This window comes from Lissotriton helveticus, chromosome 11, assembly GCF_964261635.1.
Source record: "Lissotriton helveticus chromosome 11, aLisHel1.1, whole genome shotgun sequence".
NCBI classification, from domain to species: Eukaryota; Metazoa; Chordata; class Amphibia; order Caudata; family Salamandridae; genus Lissotriton; species Lissotriton helveticus.
The window spans coordinates 1,093,740,458-1,093,762,038 of record NC_136072.1 but is presented as its reverse complement, the minus strand read 5'-3'; the positions used below and the strand labels follow the sequence as shown (position 1 = coordinate 1,093,762,038).

At 59.3% G+C, this 21,581-nt stretch overlaps 1 protein-coding gene across 2 annotated transcripts in view; it reads left to right on the top strand.

Annotated features, from left to right (window-relative positions):
• PRR14L (proline rich 14 like) overlaps positions 1 to 21,581 on the top strand; it is a 451,476-nt gene that overhangs the window by 104,492 nt on the left and 325,403 nt on the right. The window lies entirely within an intron of this gene.

The window sequence follows — 21,581 nt, the reverse complement described above, 5'->3', positions numbered from 1 at the left end:
TCGGTTGGTAAGTGTTTTAGTACGGCCGAATTTGGAGCTGGGGAACCAGGTTCGAGCCTCGGAGTCTGCTAAACATCCTGTGATTCTGGACAAATCTCTTAATCTCCCCGCGCGTACCCAAAATGAAGGTGTCCTTGTGTAACGTAACTGGTTCTCATCTAAAGAGCTCCATACCTTCAGGTAAACTTCGCCCTATATAAATCTGAATAAAAGAGTAAAACACTGTCAATGTTTGTCCAAATAAATTAGAACCAGCCCTATGAAAACTACAGCCAGGGACAGTATGGGCAGTTTCACACGGCAGCAAACTCTAAGGGATTGTATCTACAGCGCTTCTCCTCCAGAGAAAACAGTGTAATGAAGGTGAAACTTTCAAATGGGAGAAAGCAATATATATTTATGTAAATATCAAACACGGATGCTCTTTCGGGTCCACATATGACGCTTAAGTTATTTAATATGAAAAGGAGAGAATAAACAAATTCAAACTTTTCCTTCGAAAGTGCGCACTGCCCCCCCAAACATGAGGAATCTGGGAAGCCATTTGCACAGCTGAGGGTGAGAGGTGTGCAGTCATTATCTATTTAGAGGCTGAAATACATTGATTTGCATGTAAACCCAGCTGGCTACGAGCACGTTCACACATGGACTGAAAACAAAGCATCGCCGAGTGGGGTTGAATGTTATGTGAAGGGTGCTCGCCTGGCGGGTCTCCCTCTCAATGGCCCCCACTTCAGCACTCATTGTGTTCAACAGATACATCTGCATATGGAGAGCGTATGAAAACACAGACCACTTTCCTGAAAATTCTCGACTTTGCAAAACAATGCCAATCTCTTGTCATTTTGAAACGGCTGATCGAGACCCAGGGGTTAATTTTGAGACATTTACTTTTCTATGAAATTACACTGTACTTTCCAGGGCCCACCCAGGTCCTAACACTGAGGGTGAGGCAGGCCCAGCGAAGGTCTGGTGAAAGCTGCACAAGACAAAGCTAATGCAGTCCATCGGCAATTTCAGAAGCATTTATTCAGGGACTATGTCCAACTTTACCAAAATTATTAAAAGTTAGTTCTTTATTTTTTTTGCCTCAAAGGGAGTAGAACATCCTTGAAGTGTTGGGCCTTAAATTCCTGAAAAATTTCTAAAAACTTCCTGGTGTTTTCTTTCGCAGTGGAGGAGGCGGGAAAACACAATGAAAGGCACTTAGCGAGGTAGGAAGCGGAGCAGGTGATAGATTTGTGATTTAATTGAAGCCTGTTTATCCCCAAAGAAAGAAGTGCAAACACGGGGCTGTTTTGGTTTAGATGTGTGAAGGGATAAGGGGTAAAGGCCGGATTACAGACTGTGCCCCAAGACGGAGACAGCCGTGCCCCAAGACGGAGACAGCCGTGCCTCGAGGAGTAGACACACAAGAGACAGACGCCTTCCTGATGAACAGGCCATATCTACCTACCGTCAAGCTGTTTCTGTTCTCAAGAAGCCCAGCTCCTTCGGATGTCTCCAGAAGTCTGTGCTCTAGTGAATACAGTGCAACCAACACACGATCTGCCAGGCTCGGTGTCTTTTCTTTTTTTAGGTCTCGGCTAGCGTAGGCTGTGTATGTGGGGCTCTGTGTGTGTGTGGGGGGGGCCTTTGTGTGTGTGTGTGTGTGTGGGGGGGGCTCTGTGTGTGTGGGGGCTCTGTGTGTGGGGGGGCTCTGTGTGTGGGTGGGGCTCTGTGTGTGGGTGGGGCTCTGTGTGTGTGTGGGGCTCTGTGTGTGTGTGTGGGGCTCTGTGTGTGTGTGTGGGGCTCTGTCTGTGGGGGGCTCTGTGTGTGTGTGGGGCTCTGTGTGTGTGTGGGGCTCTGTGTGTGTGTGGGGCTCTGTGTGTGTGTGGGGCTCTGTGTGGGGGGGCTCTGTGTGTGGGGCTCTGTGTGTGTGTGTGTGTGGGGCTCTGTGTGTGTGTGTGGGGCTCTGTGTGTGTGGGGGGGGCTCTGTGTGTGTGTGGGGGGGGCTCTGTGTGTGTGGGGGGGCTCTGTGTGTATGGGGGGGGCTCTGTGTGTGTGGGGGGGGCTCTGTGTGTGTGGGGGGCTCTGTGTGTGTGGGGGGGCTCTGTGTGTGTGGGGGCTCTGTGTGTGTGGGGGGGCTCTGTGTGTGGGGGGGCTCTGTGTGTGTGTGTGTGTGTGTGGGGGCTCTGTGTGTGTGTGTGGGGGGGCTCTGTGTGTGTGGGGGGGCTCTGTGTGTGTGTGGGGGGGTTCTGTGTGTGTGTGTGTGGGGGCTCTGTGTGTGTGTGGGGGCTCTGTGTGTGTGGGGGGCTCTGTGTGTGTGGGGGGGCTGTGTGTGTGGGGGGCTGTGTGTGTGGGGGCTCTGTGTGTGTGGGGGGGGCTCTGTGTGTGTGTGGGGCTCTGTGTGTGGGGGGGGGCTCTGTGTGTGTGGGGGGGCTCTGTGTGTGTGGGGGGGCTCTGTGTGTGTGGGGGGGCTCTGTGTGTGTGGCGGGGGGCTCTGTGTGTGGCGGGGGGCTCTGTGTGTGGCGGGGGCTCTGTGTGTGGCGGGGGGCTCTGTGTGTGGGGGGCTCTGTGTGTGGGGGGCTCTGTGTGTGGGGGGCTCTGTGTGTGGGGGGGGCTCTGTGTGTGTGGGGGGCTCTGTGTGTGTGGGGGGGCTCTGTGTGTGTGGGGGGCTCTGTGTGTGTGGGGGGCTCTGTGTGAGTGGGGGGCTCTGTGTGTGTGTGGGGGGGGCTCTGTGTGTGTGGGGGGGCTCTGTGTGTGTGGGGGGGCTCTGTGTGTGTGGGGGGGCTCTGTGTGTGTGGGGGGGCTCTGTGTGTGTGGGGGGGCTCTGTGTGTGTGGGGGGGGCTCTGTGTGTGTGGGGGGGGCTCTGTGTGTGTGGGGGGCTCTGTGCGTGTGTGGCGGGCTCTGTGCGTGTGTGGCGGGCTCTGTGCGTGTGTGGCGGGCTCTGTGCGTGTGTGGCGGGCTCTGTGCGTGTGTGGCGGGCTCTGTGCGTGTGGGGGGCTCTGTGCGTGTGTGTGGGGGGCTCTGTGTGTGTGGGGGGCTCTGTGTGTGTGGGGGGCTCTGTGTGTGTGGGGGGCTCTGTGTGTGTGGGGGGGCTCTGTGTGTGTGTGGGGGCTCTGTGTGTGTGTGGGGGCTCTCTGTGTGTGTGTGGGGGCTCTCTGTGTGTGTGGGGGGGCTCTGTGTGTGTGTGTGTGTGTGTGCGCGCGGGGCTCTGTGTGTGTGTGTGTGTGTGTGCGCGCGGGGCTCTGTGTGTGTGTGTGTGTGTGTGTGTGTGTGTGTGTGTGTGTGCGGGGCTCTGTGTGTGTGTGTGTGTGTGTGTGTGTGTGTGTGTGTGTGCGGGGCTCTGTGTGTGTGTGTGTGTGTGTGTGCGGGGCTCTGTGTGTGTGTGTGTGTGTGCGCGTGTTAGAAAGGCGACCCGGGGGAGACAGAAGATGTCTGACTGACCACCCCTAGGTCCAACCCTCCGTCGAGAAGTAGCCGAGCGTTTACCGAGAGGCCTCCTGACTGAGGGTCCTCTCCTAGGATCGTACAGCAGAGTAATCACAACACTACAAACGGACACCACACAGGAGGTCAAGTTCTCAAACTTTATAAGTAGTAAACGGTTGCTGGTTCTTGGCAGTATGTACAAGCAGATCGAGGGATCTGGAAAGTCTCGTAAAGGGGGGTAAGGTAGCGGGACTGTCTTACTCTGGGCGGAGGAAGGGATACCCTGCGCACAGCTCTCAATCCTCGAGCTGGGGGGTTCCGAGCGGGTCGAGCCGCGGCAGCGCCAGCAGGCTAACAAGAGGGTTCAGCAAGGTAGGCCGCGGCAGCGCCAGCAGGCTCTCCGATGGTTCAGCAAGGTAGGCCGCGGCAGCGCCAGCAGGCTCTCCGATGGTTCAGCAAGGTAGGCCGCGGCAGCGCCAGCAGGCTCTCAGATGGTTCAGCAAGGTAGGCCGCGGCAGCGCCAGCAGGCTCTCAGATGGTTCAGCAAGGTAGGCCGCGGCAGCGCCAGCAGGCTCTCCGATGGTTCAGCAAGGTAGGCCGCGGCAGCGCCAGCAGGCTCTCCGATGGTTCAGCAAGGTAGGCCGCTGCAGCGCCAGCAGGCTCTCAGATGGTTCAGGTTACCGGAAGGATGAGTTCGTCTGGTGTCGGCCGTGACAGCGTCAGCAGGGCTCCCAGTCCAGGATACAACTGAAGACCTGATCCAGGGCTGGCCCAGATATAGGTCTGGAGGTCTTTGAAGTCCGGACCCTCGCGCCTGGGGGTCAGAGGGGCCGGGATGAAGGTGTCCAGACACCCAGCAGGGGGGTGGAGCCAGCGCCCAGGGAGGCCGGAGGGCGATCGATACCAGGCGTCCGGGGACGGCTGGAGGGCCATTGAAACTCCTCTCCCTCCGGGATCTGTCGAGTGGCCACTCGACCACCTGGGTGGATCTTGGTGCCTCGATGTCTGGGCTTCGCTGGGGCCGAGGCTGGGGCCGAGGCCACGTGGTCGTGACGTGGTGGGCCCAAGATGGAGTCGGGCACGGCCTCGTGCTTAGGTCGTGATGTGCCTACGCTGGGGCCAGGCCGATGATGGGGGATCCGGGATGGTAGCCAGATCTGTGGTGTTGGGGCGTGCAGGGTCGGGCAGAAGGGGCCGCCCGAGGTCCGGAGGAGGGCTGATGTCGTCCTGGGCCCGCCATGCGGGAGGGGTAGGACCACGCCATGAGGCCGGGTCCAACACGCGTCCCCCCCCAGCTGAAGGCAGGGGAGAGTCACCCACTTTCTTGGGGATTCTCCTCGCCGAGGCGGAAGGATCTGGACAGGCCGTCGGCATTGGCGTGGTCGTTGCCAGGGCGATGCTCCACAGTGAAATCCATCCCCTGCAGAGAAATGGACCAGCGTAGCAGTTTCGGGTTTTCTCCCCGCATCTGCATCAACCACCGCAGGGGCCGGTGGTCGGTCTGGACTCGGAAGTGGGTGCCGAAGAGGTAGGGCGGAGCTTCTTGAGGGCCCACACCACGGCAAAGGCTTCCCTCTCGATGGTGCTCCACCGTTGTTCTCTTGCCAGGAGGCGGCGGCTGATGAAGGCCACAGGCCGGTCGATTCCTTCGGGGTTAACTTGTGACAAGACCGCCCCGATGCCATGCTCCGAGGCGTCTGTTTGGACTACAAACTCTCTGCTGTAGTCGGGGGCCTGGAGCACAGGGGCAGTGCACATGGCAGTCTTTAAAGTCTCAAAGGCTGTTTGGCACGCAGGGGTCCAGTGCACCTTCTGGGGTAATTTCTTTGAGGTCAGTTCGGTGAGGGGCCCCACAATGCTCCCGTAGTCTTTTATAAACCGCCGATAGTATCCGGTGACCCCCAGGAAGGCTCGGACGGCGGTCTGGGTGACCGGGGGCTCCCAGGCCCGGATGGCGTATACCTTTGGTTGGAGGGGAGCTACTTGACCGCTCCCTACTTGGTGTCCTAGATAGGTCACGGACCCTTGGCCTATCTGGCATTTGCTGGCTTTGATTGTTAGTCCGGCCCGCCGGAGGGCCGTCAGGACCTCCCAGAGGTGGGACATATGCTCATTCCAGTGAAGGCTGTAAACCGCAATGTCATCTAGATAGGCGGCGCTGTATTCTTCTAGTCCGGCCAGCACCTGATTCACTAGCCTCTGGAAGGTGGCCGGCGCATTTTTCATGCCGAAGGGCATCACTTTGAAGTGATAGTGGCCATCTGGCGTCGAGAAGGCCGATCGCTCTTGTGCGCCAGGGGTGAGGCCGATCTGCCAATACCCCGCCGTGAGATCGAAGGTGCTGAGGTATCTGGCGGCCCCTAGGCAATCGATCAGTTCATCCGCCCTGGGGATGGGATGTGCGTCGGTCCTGGTGACGGCATTCAGTCCCCGGTAATCAACACAGAACCGGAGCTCGGGCGCTGTTCCGGGGGCGGCGGCTTTCGGAACCAGGACAACGGGACTGGCCCAGGGACTGTTGGAGGGCTCGACTACCCCCAGGGCCAACATCTTGGCCACCTCGGATTGGATGCAGGCCCGAACCCGGTCGGGCACTCGAAAAGCTCGTTGTTTCACAGGGGGGCTGTCTCCGGTGTCTACATCGTGGACACACCACCGGGTGACCCACGGCGTGAGGGAAAACAGATCCGCAAACTGCCCCAGCAGCTTCCGGCAGTCTTATTGCTGCTCTGGGGTCAGGGTAGAGGAGAGCCGGACCCCTTCGAAGGAGCCGTCTTTTTCGGTGGTGCTGAGGAGATCTGGGAGTGGCTCGGAGTCGTCTTCCGCTCCGTCATCGGTCGCCAGCAGCAGACTCAGTTCAGTGCGTGCAAAGTGCGGCTTGAGCCGGTTAGCGTGTAGAACCCGGAGGGGGTTCCTGGGGAATTCCATGTCTACCAGGTAGGTGACGGGGCTCTTGCGCTCCACCACCTTGAAGGGCCCCGTCCATTTGTCCTGGAGGGCACACGGCTCAACCGGGGACATGACCCAGACTTGCTGGCCCGGCTCGAACTCGATGGACGAGGCGTTCTGGTCATACCAGCGTTTCATGTCCTCTTGGCTGGCCTCCAGGTTGGCCTCGGCAAGTTCCCTGAACTTCCGAGTCTGATTGCGGAGTGTCAGGAGGTACCGGTAGACATCCGGTGGGGCATCTCGAACTGCTGTCTCCCAGCCTTCCTTGACCAGGCTAAGGGGGCCTCGAACTGGGTGTCCTTACAAGAGTTCGAACGGGCTGAACCCCAGGGATTTCTGGGGTACCTCGCGGTAGGCGAACAGGAGGCAGGGCAGCAGGACATCCCATTTGCGCCGGAGGGGCTCTTCGAGGCCCTTGATCATTCCCTTCAGTGTCCTGTTAAAGCGTTCCACGAGCCCATTTCCCTGGGGATGATACGGGGTGGTGAACTTATATGCGACCCCGCACTGTTGCCATAGGGACCGCATATGCTTCGAGATGAAGTTGGACCCCCGATCACTCACGACTTCTCGGGGGAAGTCGACTCGGGAGAAGATGCTCATGAGGGCTCGGCCCACCACCCGGGCCGTGATGGTTCGGAGAGGGATGGCCTCAGGATAGCGGGTGGCGTGGTCCACCAGGACGAGGATGAAGCGGTGCCCCTGCGAGGTGCGAGGGTCCAGGGGCCCTACGATGTCTATTCCCACTCGCTCGAAGGGGGTGGTTACCACAGGGAACGGCTGGAGTGGGGCTTTGACTTTCCCCCCGCTCTTCCCGCTGGCTTGGCAGGTCGGGCAGGTCCTGCAGTGGTTCTGGATATCGGTGCGCATTTTTGGCCAGTAGAAATGGGTCACCAGGCGGCTGTAAGTTTTGTCCTGCCCCAGGTGCCCGGCGAGGGGCACATCATGTGCTAAGTTCAGGAGGAAGTCTCTGAACCGGAGGGGTACAACCAGCACCCGGCCGGCCCCTAGCTCGGCAATCTTCTGCTCACTGTAAAGGAGGTCGTTGTCCCAGTAGACCCAGTGGGACCCCGCGGGGTCTCCAGCGGCTTGCGTAGCGGCTTGCTGTCGCATCCCCTCGAGTGAGGGGCAGGTTTTCTGTTCCTGCCGGAACTGTTCGGGGGTGGGGCCACCTTCATGGCGCCATTGAGCGAGTTCTGGGAGGTGGTTGAGCTCGGTGAGATCTTCTTGGTCGGGCCCTTGGGGGCCGGGCTCGGGGCCGGCGTCCTCGGAGACGACGGATGGCGGAGCTGCGGGCCATTCTGGCTCCTCCGTTGGAGCTTCCCCCGCTGGGGCGGAGGCTCGGGCGGACATGGAGCGGGTGGTCGCACAGACCCACTCGGGAAGGCCTAGCATCCCCAGATGCTCTCTCCTCTCGACGCCAGCCCATGGGGAACTTTCCAGGTCGTTCCCAAGGAGGCAGTCCACGGGGCGTCGTAGCGGACAGTCACTTTCAGCACGCCCGACACTCCCCCCCACTCGAAGGGGATGCGGGCCATCTGACACAAAGTTTCGGAGTTATCTGCAGATCGGACTGGGCACAGGACGTTGGGAAGGATCTGTTCCGGGGTCACCAGATGGCAGCGGACCGCTGTCACGCTGGCCCCAGTGTCACGGAGGGCTTCGGTCCGGCGACCATTGATGGTGACCCACTGGCGGTACTTCTGGGTGTTGCCGGGGATCGGCCCTTCGGGGGATCATGTCTTGAGCACCCAGGCAGGCTAAGGTCATGGCGGCGGGCTCCCACTCGGCCTGCTCGTGGTCGTCGTCTTCTTCCTCACTTTTTCCTTCACCTAGGGCAGCTGCCGCGATCTGGCGGGCTGGGGGCCCGGTGGTGCCGGGTCGCTGGTTCATCGGGCAGAGGGGGTCATTTGCGTAATGACCCTGTCGCTGGCATCTGTGGCACGTAACGTTCGGGCGGGGCCCCGGCCTGGCTGGGGGGCCCCCTCTCCGGCCCAGGGGTGGCGACGTGGAGGTAGGGGATGACCCCTGGGGGGCGTCTCGACCCCGGCTCTGGCCTACTCCGCCACCTCGTGGTCGGTGGTTTCCCGGGGACCCCCGGCCGTAATCTCCCATCGTGTTCCGGGGAACTCAGGTGCTGGCCCATCGGTCTGCCTCGACAGCGAGTTTTCGTGGCTCAGTCAATTTGCTGTCGAGGAGGTGCTGCCGGAGTTCGACGAAACAGTTATTGGACAGGTGTTCCCATAGAATGAGGTCGACCAACTGCTGGTAGGTGGTGACCTGGCAGCCCCGAGTCCACCCCTCGAAGGCTCTACTGTAATAGTTCACGTATTCCACCCACGTGGTACCGGGGATTTTTTTACAGTCTCGGAATCGCTGCCGGTACATCTCGGGGGTGAGTCCATAGCGAGTGAGGAGGGCGGTCTTCATGTGCTCGTACGAGGTCCTCTCGGTATCAGGGAGCTCCAGCAGGGCGTCTCTCCCTTCGTTGATAAACTTCCCCCACAGGCCGGCGCCCCAGTCCTTGAGGGGTACTCGATGGGCGGCCATGGCGACCTCGTAAGCTTTGAACCACTGCTGGATGTTGTCGTTCTTATAGTACTCTTTGACGACATCCTTGGGTATGTGCACCTTCGTGTCCACCGGGGGAGGTGAGGTCTTACCCCCGGAGGTGGCAGTCTCGTTTGCCTTGGCTTTGAATTCTAGTTCTTTAAGGACGCGCTCGAGCAGGAGTTTCTTCTCCTCGAGGTCTCTTTGTCTTCGCTTTTCTTCTAGGTCTCCTTCTAGCCGTAGCTGCTCGAGGGCTAGCTTCCTTTCTGCCAGTTGGATCTCGCCTTCTTGTTTGAGTCGAGCATGCTCCAACTCGTGGAGCCGGTTCCTCTCTCGTTCTCGGGCGTCTTCGTGGGAGAGGCCCGTGTTTGGGTTTGCGGGTCTTTCTCACACTGGGTTCGGCTGGGCCTCCGGGCCTCCGTTCGGGCCCGGGTTATCTTCCCTCGGAGGTGGCGCCTCACCGGCGTCCACCCAGGCCTGCAGGGCCGATTTGAAATCTTCTTTGGTGCTTAAGCCAGTGGTAGCGATGCCTAGATCTTTGCAGAATTGCTTCAGCTCCTTGTGACTGTATTCTTCCATCTTCTCCTTCTGGAATTCTGTGCTCATGGTCGCAGTGGGTTTTTCTGGGTAGCGAGTGAATCACTCTCTGTACGATCTGCGTGGGCTCGGATCCCAGCGCTTGCCACCACTGTTAGAAAGGCGACCCGGGGGAGACAGAAGATGTCTGACTGACCACCCCTAGGTCCACCCCTCCGTCGAGAAGTAGCCGAGCGTTTACCGAGAGGCCTCCTGACTGAGGGTCCTCTCCTAGGATCGTACAGCAGAGTAATCACAACACTACAAACGGACACCACACAGGAGGTCAAGTTCTCAAACTTTATAAGTAGTAAACGGTTGCTGGTTCTTGGCAGTATGTACAAGCAGATCGAGGGATCTGGAAAGTCTCGTAAAGGGGGGTAAGGTAGCGGGACTGTCTTACTCTGGGCGGAGGAAGGGATACCCTGCGCACAGCTCTCAATCCTCGAGCTGGGGGGTTCCGAGCGGGTCGAGCCGCGGCAGCGCCAGCAGGCTAACAAGAGGGTTCAGCAAGGTAGGCCGCGGCAGCGCCAGCAGGCTCTCCGATGGTTCAGCAAGGTAGGCCGCGGCAGCGCCAGCAGGCTCTCAGATGGTTCAGCAAGGTAGGCCGCGGCAGCGCCAGCAGGCTCTCAGATGGTTCAGCAAGGTAGGCCGCGGCAGCGCCAGCAGGCTCTCAGATGGTTCAGCAAGGTAGGCCGCGGCAGCGCCAGCAGGCTCTCAGATGGTTCAGCAAGGTAGGCCGCGGCAGCGCCAGCAGGCTCTCCGATGGTTCAGCAAGGTAGGCCGCGGCAGCGCCAGCAGGCTCTCAGATGGTTCAGGTTACCGGAAGGATGAGTTCGTCTGGTGTCGGCCGTGACAGCGCCAGCAGGGCTCCCAGTCCAGGATACAACTGAAGACCTGATCCAGGGCTGGCCCAGATATAGGTCTGGAGGTCTTTGAAGTCCGGACCCTCGCGCCTGGGGGTCAGAGGGGCCGGGATGAAGGTGTCCAGACACCCAGCAGGGGGGTGGAGCCAGCGCCCAGGGAGGCCGGAGGGCGATCGATACCAGGCGTCCGGGGACAGCTGGAGGGCCATTGAAACTCCTCTCCCTCCGGGATCTGTCGAGTGGCCACTCGACCACCTGGGTGGATCTTGGTGCCTCGATGTCTGGGCTTCGCTGGGGCCGAGGCCACGTGGTCGTGACGTGGTGGGCCCAAGATGGAGTCGGGCACGGCCTCGTGCTTAGGTCGTGATGGGCCTACGCTGGGGCCAGGCCGATGATGGGGGATCCGGGATGGTAGCCGGATCTGTGGTGTTGGGGCGTGCAGGGTCGGGCAGAAGGGGCCGCCCGAGGTCCGGAGGAGGGCTGATGTCGTCCTGGGCCCGCCATGCGGGAGGGGTAGGACCACGCCATGAGGCCGGGTCGGACCACGCCATGAGGCCGGGTCCAACAGTGCGGGGCTCTGTGTGTGTGTGTGTGCGGGGCTCTGTGTGTGTGTGTGCGCGGGGCTCTGTGTGTGTGTGTGCGCGGGGCTCTGTGTGTGTGTGTGCGCGGGGCTCTGTGTGTGTGTGTGTGTGTGCGCGGAGCTCTGTGTGTGTGTGCGCGGGGCTCTGTGTGTGTGTGCGCGCGGGGCTCTGTGTGTGTGTGCGCGCGGGGCTCTGTGTGTGTGTGTGCGCGCGGGGCTCTGTGTGTGTGTGCGCGCGCGGGGCTCTATGTATATGTATATGTGTGTGCGGGGGGCTCTGTGTGTGTGTGCGGGGCGCTCTGTGTGTGTGTGCGGGGCTCTCTGTGTGTGTGTGCGGGGCTCTCTGTGTGTGGGGGGCTCTCTGTGTTTGTGTGCGGGGCTCTCTGTGTGTGTGTGTGCGGGGCTCTCTGTGTGTGTGTGTGTGTGTGTGCGGGGCTCTCTGTGTGTGTGGCTCTCTGTGTGTGTGGCTCTCTGTGTGTGTGTGTGTGTGCGGGGCTCTCTGTGTGTGTGTGCGGGGCTCTCTGTGTGTGTGTGCGGGGCTCTCTGTGTGTGTGTGCGGGGCTCTCTGTGTGTGTGTGTGTGCGGCGCTCTGTGTGTGTGTGTGTGTGTGCGGGGCTGTGTGTGTGTGTGTGTGCGGGGCTCTGTGTGTGTGTGTGTGTGTGCGGGGCTCTGTGTGTGTGTGTGCGGGGCTCTGTGTGTGTGCGGGGCTCTGTGTGTGTGCGGGGCTCTGTGTGTGTGCGGGGCTCTGTGTGTGTGTGTGTGCGGGGCTCTGTGTGTGTGCGTGCGGGGCTCTGTGTGTGTGCGGGGCTCTGTGTGTGTGTGTGCGGGGCTCTGTGTGTGTGTGTGCGGGGCTCTGTGTGTGTGTGTGCGGGGCTCTGTGTGTGTGTGTGTGTGTGTGCGGGGCTCTGTGTGTGTGTGTGTGTGTGCGGGGCTCTGTGTGTGTGTGTGTGCGGGGCTCTGTGTGTGTGTGTGTGCGGGGCTCTGTGTGTGTGTGTGCGCGGGGCTCTGTGTGTGTGTGTGTGTGTGCGGGGGGCTCTGTGTGTGTGTGCGGGGGGCTCTGTGTGTGTGTGCGGGGGGCTCTGTGTGTGTGTGCGGGGGGCGCTGTGTGTGTGTGTGCGGGGCTCTGTGTGTGTGTGTGCGGGGATCTGTGCGTGTGTGCGTGCGGGGATCTGTGCGTGTGTGTGTGCGTGCGGGGCTCTGTGTGTGTGTGTGCGTGTGTGTGTGTGTGTGTGTGTGTGCGTGCGTGTGTGTGTGTGTGTGTGTGTGCGGGGCTCTGTGTGTGTGTGTGTGGGGCTCTGTGTGTGTGTGTGGGGCTCTGTGTGTGTGTGGGGCTCTGTGTGTGTGTGGGGCTCTGTGTGTGTGTGTGCGGGGCTCTGTGTGTGTGTGTGCGGGGCTCTGTGTGTGTGTGTGCGGGGCTCTGTGTGTGTGTGTGCGGGGCTCTGTGTGTGTGTGTGCGGGGCTCTGTGTGTGTGTGTGCGGGGCTCTGTGTGTGTGTGTGCGGGGCTCTGTGTGTGCGGGGGGCTCTGTGTGTGTGTGCGCGGGGGGCTCTGTGTGTGTGTGTGCGTGTGCGGGGCTCTGTGTGTGTGTGTGTGCGTGTGCGGGGCTCTGTGTGTGTGTGTGTGCGTGCGGGGCTCTGTGCGTGTGTGTGTGTGCGCGGGGCTCTGTGTGTGCGTGCGCGGGGCTCTGTGTGTGCGTGCGCGGGGCTCTGTGTGTGTGTGTGCGCGGGGCTCTGTGTGTGTGTGTGTGTGCGCGGGGCTCTGTGTGTGTGTGCGCGGGGCTCTGTGTGTGTGTGCGCGGGGCTCTGTGTGTGTGTGCGCGGGGTTCTGTGTGTGCGTGCGCGGGGCTCTGTGTGTGTGTGCGTGCGCGGGGCTCTGTGTGTGTGTGTGTGTGTGCGCGGGGCTCTGTGTGTGTGCGCGGGGCTCTGTGTGTGTGTGTGTGTGCGCGGGGCTCTGTGTGTGTGTGTGTGTGTGCGCGGGGCTCTGTGTGTGTGTGTGTGTGTGCGCGGGGCTCTGTGTGTGTGTGTGTGCGCGGGGCTCTGTGTGTGTGTGTGTGCGCGGGGCTCTGTGTGTGTGTGTGCGCGGGGCTCTGTGTGTGTGTGTGTGCGGGGCTCTGTGTGTGTGTGTGCGCGGGGCTCTGTGTGTGTGTGTGCGCGGGGCTCTGTGTGTGTGTGCGCGGGGCTCTGTGTGTGTGTGCGCGGGGCTCTGTGTGTGTGTGCGCGGGGCTCTGTGTGTGTGTGCGCGGGGCTCTGTGTGTGTGTGTGTGTGCGCGGGGCTCTGTGTGTGTGTGTGCGCGGGGCTCTGTGTGTGTGTGTGCGCGGGGCTCTGTGTGTGTGTGTGCGCGCGCGGGGCTCTGTGTGTGTGTGCGCGCGGGGCTCTGTGTGTGTGTGCGCGCGGGGCTCTGTGTGTGTGTGTGTGTGCGCGGGGCTCTGTGTGTGTGTGTGCGCGGGACTCTCTGTGTGTGTGTGTGTGCGCGGGGCTCTGTGTGTGTGTGTGCGCGCGCGGGGCTCTGTGTGTGTGTGTGCGCGGGGCTCTGTGTGTGTGTGTGCGCGCGCGGGGCTCTGTGTGTGCGCGCGCGGGGCTCTGTGTGTGTGTGCGCGCGCGGGGCTCTGTGTGTGTGTGTGTGCGCGGGGCTCTGTGTGTGTGTGTGTGCGCGGGGCTCTGTGTGTGTGTGTGTGCGCGGGGCTGCGTGTGCGCGCGGGGCTGCGTGCGCGCGCGGGGCTCTGTGTGTGCGCGCGGGGCTCTGTGTGTGCGCGCGGGGCTCTGTGTGCGCGCTCGGGGCTCTGTGTGCGCGCGCGGGGCTCTGTGTGCGCGCGCGGGGCTCTGTGTGTGCGCGCGGGGCTCTGTGTGTGCGCGCGGGGCTCTGTGTGTGTGTGGGGCTCTGTGTGTGCGCGCGGGGCTCTGTGTGTGTGTGGCTCTGTGTGTGTGTGCGGGGCTCTGTGTGTGTGTGTGTGCGGGGCTCTGTGTGTGTGTGTGTGCGGGGCTCTGTGTGTGTGTGTGTGTGTGTGTGTGTGTGCGGGGCTCTGTGTGTGTGTGTGTGTGTGCGGGGCTCTGTGTGTGTGTGTGTGTGTGTGCGGGGCTCTGTGTGTGTGTGCGGGGCTCTGTGTGTGTGTGCGGGGCTCTGTGTGTGTGTGCGGGGCTCTGTGTGTGTGTGTGTGCGCGGGGCTGCGTGTGTGTGTGTGTGCGCGGGGCTGCGTGCGCGCGCGGGGCTCTGTGTGTGCGCGCGGGGCTCTGTGTGTGCGCGCGGGGCTCTGTGTGTGTGTGTGTGTGTGCGGGGCTCTGTGTGTGTGTGTGCGGGGCTCTGTGTGTGTGTGTGCGGGGCTCTGTGTGTGCGTGTGTGCGGGGCTCTGTGTGTGTGTGCGGGGCTCTGTGTGTGTGTGCGGGGCTCTGTGTGTGTGTGCGGGGCTCTGTGTGTGTGTGCGGGGCTCTGTGTGTGTGTGCGGGGCTCTGTGTGTGTGTGCGGGGCTCTGTGTGTGTGTGCGGGGCTCTGTGTGTGTGTGCGGGGCTCTGTGTGTGTGCGGGGCTCTGTGTGTGTGCGGGGCTCTGTGTGTGTGCGGGGCTCTGTGTGTGTGCGGGGCTCTGTGTGTGTGCGGGGCTCTGTGTGTGTGTGTGCGGGGCTCTGTGTGTGTGTGTGCGGGCCTCTGTGTGTGTGTGTGTGTGTGTGTGTGTGTATGTGTGTGTGTGTTTGCGGGGCTCTGTGTGTGTGTGTGTGCGGGGCTCTGTGTGTGTGTGTGTGTGTGCGGGGCTCTGTGTGTGTGTGTGTGCGGGGCTCTGTGTGTGTGTGTGGCTCTGTGTGTGTGTGTGCGTGTGTGTGTGGCTCTGTGTGTGTGTGGGGCTCTGTGTGTGTGTGTGGGGCTCTGTGTGTGTGTGTGGGGCTCTGTGTGTGTGTGTGGGGCACTGTGTGTGTGTGCGGGGCACTGTGTGTGTGTGCGGGGCACTGTGTGTGTGTGCGGGGCACTGTGTGTGTGTGCGGGGCACTGTGTGTGTGCGGGGCACTGTGTGTGTGTGTGTGTGCGGGCAGGGCTCTGTGTGTATGTGTGGCTCTGTGTCTGGCTCTGTGTGTGTGCGGGGCTGTGTGTGGCTCTGTGTCTGGCTCTGTGTGTGTGTCTGGCTCTGTGTGTGTGTCTGGCTCTGTGTGTGTGTCTGGCTCTGTGTGTGTGTCTGGCTCTGTGTGTGTGTCTGGCTCTGTGTATGTGTCTGGCTCTGTGTATGTGTCTGGCTCTGTGTGTGTGTGGGGCTCTGTGTGTGTGGCTCTATCTGTGTGAGGTATTTGCGAGAGATTGAGCTATTGGCATTGTAAATGACAATGCCATTTATTTATGTTTTCAAAACCAGAACATAAATAAATGCCAATAGCTCTAACTTTTTCAAAGGGGAGACCGTTGCATTGTAAATGCTTGTTTTACAGCCAGGCAAGACGTTTGCCTGTTCTCTTTCCATGTTCATATATCTTATGAGACGTTGATTTATACCTTGCCTTGGCAGCTTCTGTGAGGAGCTACTGGTAATCGAGACACACGACTGCCAACGAGTGCTGCGCCTCTTGGTTGGGGTGAGAGCAAGGGCTTTTTCCCCGAGTAGGATATCTTTCTCAAGTTCTTCTATGCGTTTAGTGAGTTCTCTTTTATGGCCGACCATCAACACCAGGGTTCTACCTTTCATCACTACACCAAATGCACTCCATAGGATTTGGGCTGAGGAGACCGAACCAACGTTTTCTTGGAAGTATAGGTTGGTGTCTTTAATCAACATCTCTTTAATGTGAGGTATCTTAAGCACCCAGGGATTTATAGTAAGAGTTGTGCGCCGCTTGTGCAAGTCTTCTGTAATCGTAGTGAGAATAGGTGAGTGGTCTGAGATATCAGGCGCCAAGAAACAGGACTCGGTGAACTCGTGGATATCTTGAGCATGGGTGAACATATGATCTATACGTGATTGACTGTTGTGTGCCTCAGAGTGGAATGTGAATTGTGTAGTGATGAGGTTGAGCCGTCGCCAAATATCAACTAGGCCCATGGCGGACAGGAATTCAGCAAGTTGGGATCCCCCCACTGGGTCCCTGTGGGGCGGAAGGCGATCCCTAGCTGCATCCAATGCAAGATTAAAATCCGCATGCCGTCACATGGGTGGATTGACAAGTGGTCGCGTGAAATCGAGGGAATGAAAAACCCGCAGTGTCTGATCCCTGGGGACGCTGGAGTAGGTGGATGTGCCTTGTACCTGTGTGACCGTCTGTTTGATCCCAAAGTTCACGGGTGACCCAGTGCTGAAGTAAGAGGGTGTCCCTCGCGATTCCCATATCAGTGCAATAAGAGCATATGTGGTGACCTGTGTTCTGGTAAGTGAAAAGTACTGCTGCAAAAAATCAAAATGTTCGAGGCATATGAGCTGCAGATTACACACTGTGCATAGATCGCCGCCTAGTGTTGGGCCCGGATGTTTGCAGTTTTTTTTTTGTCCTGAAAAGTCTTTGGAAGTCACAAGATGGGTGACTCCTCTTTTGGACAATAGTGCGCATGGGCATCGGCTCCATCCTAAGATAGTTTTTTTCCGCCATCGGGCTCGGATGTGTTTCCTGCGCTCCAGTTTGGAACCGATTTTTCTTCGGCGCGCAATCCTCACCCAGTTCGACGGTATTGTCTCGATCGTGCTTCCCATCGACGCGACTCTTCACGACTTCAAAGTCTTCGATTCCGGTCGTCGACGAAGGTCTTCGGGCCTACCTGGGCCTTACTCACTAGCTCATGGAAAGGACGCCATTTAAGTGTCCTCAATGTGGGTCGAAGTTTCCCCACGCCGATCTACATGAGGTGTGCAACCTTTGCCTCTCACCACAGCACGAGGCCAGAGACTGTTCCGCTTGTGCCTCCTTCTGCTCCAAGAAGATGATTCGGGACCGACGAGCTCGAAGAACAATGGCTGGCTCATCATCTTCGATCCCGGACGTCATTTTCCAAGAGGGCGCCAACGTGCCAGAGCAGGAGCAACAACATGGCGTCAACAGTGACTCCGAGGCCGAAGACTCAGACGTCGAGGACATCACTCCGGCACAGATGGTCGTAAGTACACACGTCGACCCCTCCTCGACACCCTCCAAAATTGCTTCGGTCACACCCTCGCGTGCACACCGAGAGACTGCTTCCCATGCCCCGCTTTCGGGCTCGGCAAAGAAGCCTACTAAGCCTTCAGGCGACTGGGGCTCGAGTCAGCCTACCCCCGATGGTGGCACACACCTACCGGCATCGAAAAAGAAGCTATCTTCCACCTCCATGCCAGCTGCTTCGACATCTAAGCACTCGGCGCCGAAGACTGGCACTTGCTCCTCGGCACCAAAACCACACTCTGAGCCAAGCTGTGATGTATTCCTATAGGTTCTGTATCGATCCCCCTGTTCCTGACCCTGTTCTGGTTAACAAATTAACTAGCAGCCATCCCATGATGCAGAAACCGTTATCTGATTAAGCCACACCACGGCACAGGAACGCGTTATCTGATTAGGTCATAACGCTTGCCATCTAATTAGGCAAGCAATATTCCTCCAGCCCCTGATAAGGCATACGGAGTTCTCAAAACAAATCAAACCTATGACAACCTGGGAAAATCCCTGCGGCCATTGTTTTGATTTCACCGAGAACTTCAGTAAAAGAATGTGGTAACGACCAGTTCGTATGACATCCTTCTTGACGAATCTATGTCCATCCTTACGTCAATCTCGGCACCTTACAGGTATAAATATTACCGATATTGCCTTAAGCAAACACACGCGGTGGTGACGAGATCGGAGCAGCGAGACTTGCCGAAGGAGCCTAGCACAGAGCGGACCCCGCTGGCGCTGCCCCGCCTTCCTGACGCGCTGAGAATGAGACGCTGCTTTCTCCTGCCGAGAAATCCAGCTTCGGCGCTTCCAAGCAGCCCTTGCAGGCAGCCTGGAATATCGAGACCAAAGACGAGAGATACCATCCCTCAACCATCCTAGATCTCAGGTACAGAACTGAATAACCCCTTGCAGAGAATTCTTGAGTCAGTCACTTGGCAAAACAAACTTAACTTAAACTGCTACTTTCTATTCCCGCCCACGTATTAGGCTTAGGTCAGGTACACTGGGGTAGGCGTAGTTAGAAACACCAGTTGAGTACGATTAGTCAAATGTATGTATGTATGTATCTATTTTATCCATTTTATACCACCATATGGCTTAGAAACCATATAAATGTTTTTACAGTATTATTTTATACTTCTGCTTTTATTGTATGCATTTTACTTAACCATAAGTATTGCGATAATATCGATCCATTTCTCTTGTACGAGAAAAGAGACTGATCAATAAATAACATCTTTTATTGAACACGCCCGTCTCTTCCTTTTCTCTACAATCTGGTGAAACTAAGAATGCACGTACTGACTGAGTAAAATAAGTTGTCTTTTGTTTTCACACGACTCTAGAGATACACTCTTGATTGGGGGAGAGCAAAGTTGTCATGTTCTATGGTTGTCAGAAACGAAATCCCTTCTTGTCTATCCAGGGAGGTTCAACTCCTCCTTGCCTATTCGAGAAAGTTTCTAGTGAACTCTGAGCTAGCTGGCAAACCCAAAACTTTAAGTCTAATATCGACAATAGAAGACCTAGTTAACGTCTGGTCTAGGCCTATACTATTGAAGGTATTATTCCAATGCGCAGAGCCTATTGGGATAATAGGAACTACACTACATGGCGCCCAAACGTTTGGAAAGGCGATAAAACTAACGCAAGACATTAGAGTAACTCAGTCGTGCTTTTTCACACAGAACCCCTGTTGGAAAGGCGACCCCAGGGGAGACAGAAGGGGTCTCACTGTCCGCCCCGAGACCCGCCTCTCTGTATGGAATAGGCCGAGCACCGTAGGGAGGCCTCCTTGGCGAGGCTCCTCTCCTACAATCGTAACAGCAGGGTAGTCACACTACTTACAGATAGACACTACACAGGAAGGAGGTTCACAAGAATCTTTATACAAGTACTCAGAGCAAGTTCTTGGCAGGATAGCGGCAAGGATCGAGGGATCCGTAATGTCTCGATTTCGGGGAAAAAGGGGGTAGCGGGACAATCTTGGCACCCACTGGGGCGTGGATAGTTCAAGGGTTCAGGCCGCGACAGCGTCAGCAGGGCCTCGAATATAGTTCAGCTTGGACAGGCCGCGACCGCGTCAGCAGGGCCACAAAGGTAGATCAGCTTGGACAGGCCGCGACAGCGTCAGCAGGGCCTCAAAGGTAGTTCAGCTTGGACAGGCCGCGACAGTGTCAGCAGGGCCTCAAAGGTAGTTCAGCTTGGACAGGCCGCGACAGCGTCAGCAGGGCCTCAAAGGTAGTTCAGCTTGGACAGGCCGCGACAGCGTCAGCAGGGCCTCGAAGATAGTTCCAGGTGTAAGAGTTCGGATCAGGATCAGCCGCGACGAGGTCAGCAGGGCTTCGACTCCAGATACAACTGCCGTCCTGATCCAGGGCTGGCCCAGATATAGGACTGGAGTCCTTTGATGTCCGGACCCTCGCGCCTGGGGGTCAGAGGGGCCGGGATGAAGGTGTCCAGACACCCAGCAGGGGGGTGGAGCCAGCGCCCAGGGTGGCTGGAGGGCGATCGATAGCAGGCATCCGGGGACGGCTGGAGGGCCATCGAAACTTCCCGCCTCTCGGATCTGTCAAGTGGCCTCTCGACCACCTGGGAGGATCTTGGTGCCCCGATGTCGGGGCTTCGCTGGGGCCGGGGCCAGGGTGGCGGTTGCCACGTGCTCGGGACGTGATGGGCCCAAGATGGAGTCGGGCCAGAGATGGGGCCAGGCATGGTTGCGGGACCGGCGGCGTTGGCGAGCAGGGCCCGCCGGGGGCCAGGAAGGGGGAGAGCCGTAGGTTGCCAGGGGGCGGCCCTCCTTGCGGGTTCGGGAATGTTCGTGTCAGGGGGGTCGACAGCAGATCGACGGCGGCCCGATGTCGTCCGGGGCCCGCCATGTGGGAGGGGTAGGCCCACGCCACGAGGCCGTGTCCAACACACGTCCCCTCCAGCTGAAGGCGGGGAGAGTCACCCATCGTCCTGGGGACTCTCTTCGTCGAGGCGGAAGAATCGGGACAGGCCATCAGCGTTGGCGTGGTCGTTGCCAGGGCGATGCTCCACAGTGAAGTCCATCCCTTGGAGGAAGATGGACCATCGCAGCAGCTTCGGGTTTTCGCCACGCATATGCATCAGCCACCGTAGGGGCCGGTGGTCTGTCTGCACCCGGAAGTGGGTGCCGAAGAGGTATGGCCTGAGTTTCTTAAGGGCCCAAACGACGGCGAAGGCCTCTCTCTCGATGGTGCTCCATCGTCGTTCTCTGGCCAGCAGCCGCCGGCTGATGAAGGCGACTGGATGGTCAATTCCCTCGGGGTCCATCTGAGATAGGACCGCCCCGATGCCGTGTTCCGAGGCGTCGGTCTGGACCACAAACTCTCGGCTGTAGTCGGGGACCTGGAGCACAGGGGCGGTACACATGGCTGTTTTCAAGGTCTCGAAGGCCACCTGACGCGCGGGTGTCCACTGCACTTTCTGTGGCCGGTTCTTCGAGGTCAGTTCCGTGAGGGGCCCCACAATGCTCCCATAGTTCTTGATAAAACGCCGATAGTACCCCGTGAGCCCCAGGAAGGCTCGGACGGCGGTCTGGTTGGCCGGGGGTTCCCAGGCTAGGATGGCGTCGATCTTGGGTTGGAGGGGAGCCACTTGGCCGCTCCCCACTTGGTGTCCCAGATAGGTCACGGACCCTTGGCCTATCTGGCATTTGCTGGCCTTCACGGTTAGCCCGGCCCGGCGGAGGGCGGTCAGGACTTCCCAAAGGTGTTTCAGGTGCTCAGCCCAGTGGAGGCTGTAGACCGCAATGTCGTCTAGGTAGGCGGCACTGAATTCTTCTAGCCCCGCCAGCACTTTGTTTACTAGTCTCTGGAAGGTGGCCGGGGCGTTTTTCATGCCGAAGGGCATCACCTTGAACTGGAAGTGGCCGTCGGGGGTGGAGAAGGCTGAGCGCTCCTGGGCGCTAGGGGTGAGGCCGATCTGCCAATACCCGGCGGTGAGGTCGAAGGTACTGAGGTACTTGGCGTCCCCCAGGCGTTCGATCAGTTCATCGGCCCGGGGGATGGGATGTGCATCGGTTCTCGTAACAGCATTCAGCCCTCGGTAGTCGACGCAAAACCGGAGTTCTGGCGGGGTGCCAGGGGCGGCGGCCTTGGGGACCAGGACCACTGGGCTGGCCCAGGGACTGTCGGAGGGTTCGACTACCCCCAGGGCCAGCATCTTGGTGACTTCCTTCTGGATGCAGGCCCGAACTCGGTCGGGGACCCGGTAGGCCCGGTGTCGTACTGGCTGACTGTCCCCGGTGTCGACATCGTGGACACACCATTGGGTAACCCCGGGGGTGAGGGAGAACAGGTCTGTGAATTGTCCCAACAGTTCCTGACAGTCTCGACGCTGCGCGGGGGTCAGGTCGGGGGAGAGAGAGATCCCTTCGACGGAGCCGTCCTTCTCCGTGCACTTTAGGAGGTCGGGCAAGGGCTCGGAGTCGTCTTCGGTCCCATCGTCGGTAGCGAGTAGCAGGCTCAGTTCTGTGCGGGCAAAATGAGGTTTGAGCCGGTTGGCGTGTAGAACCCGGAGGGGGTTC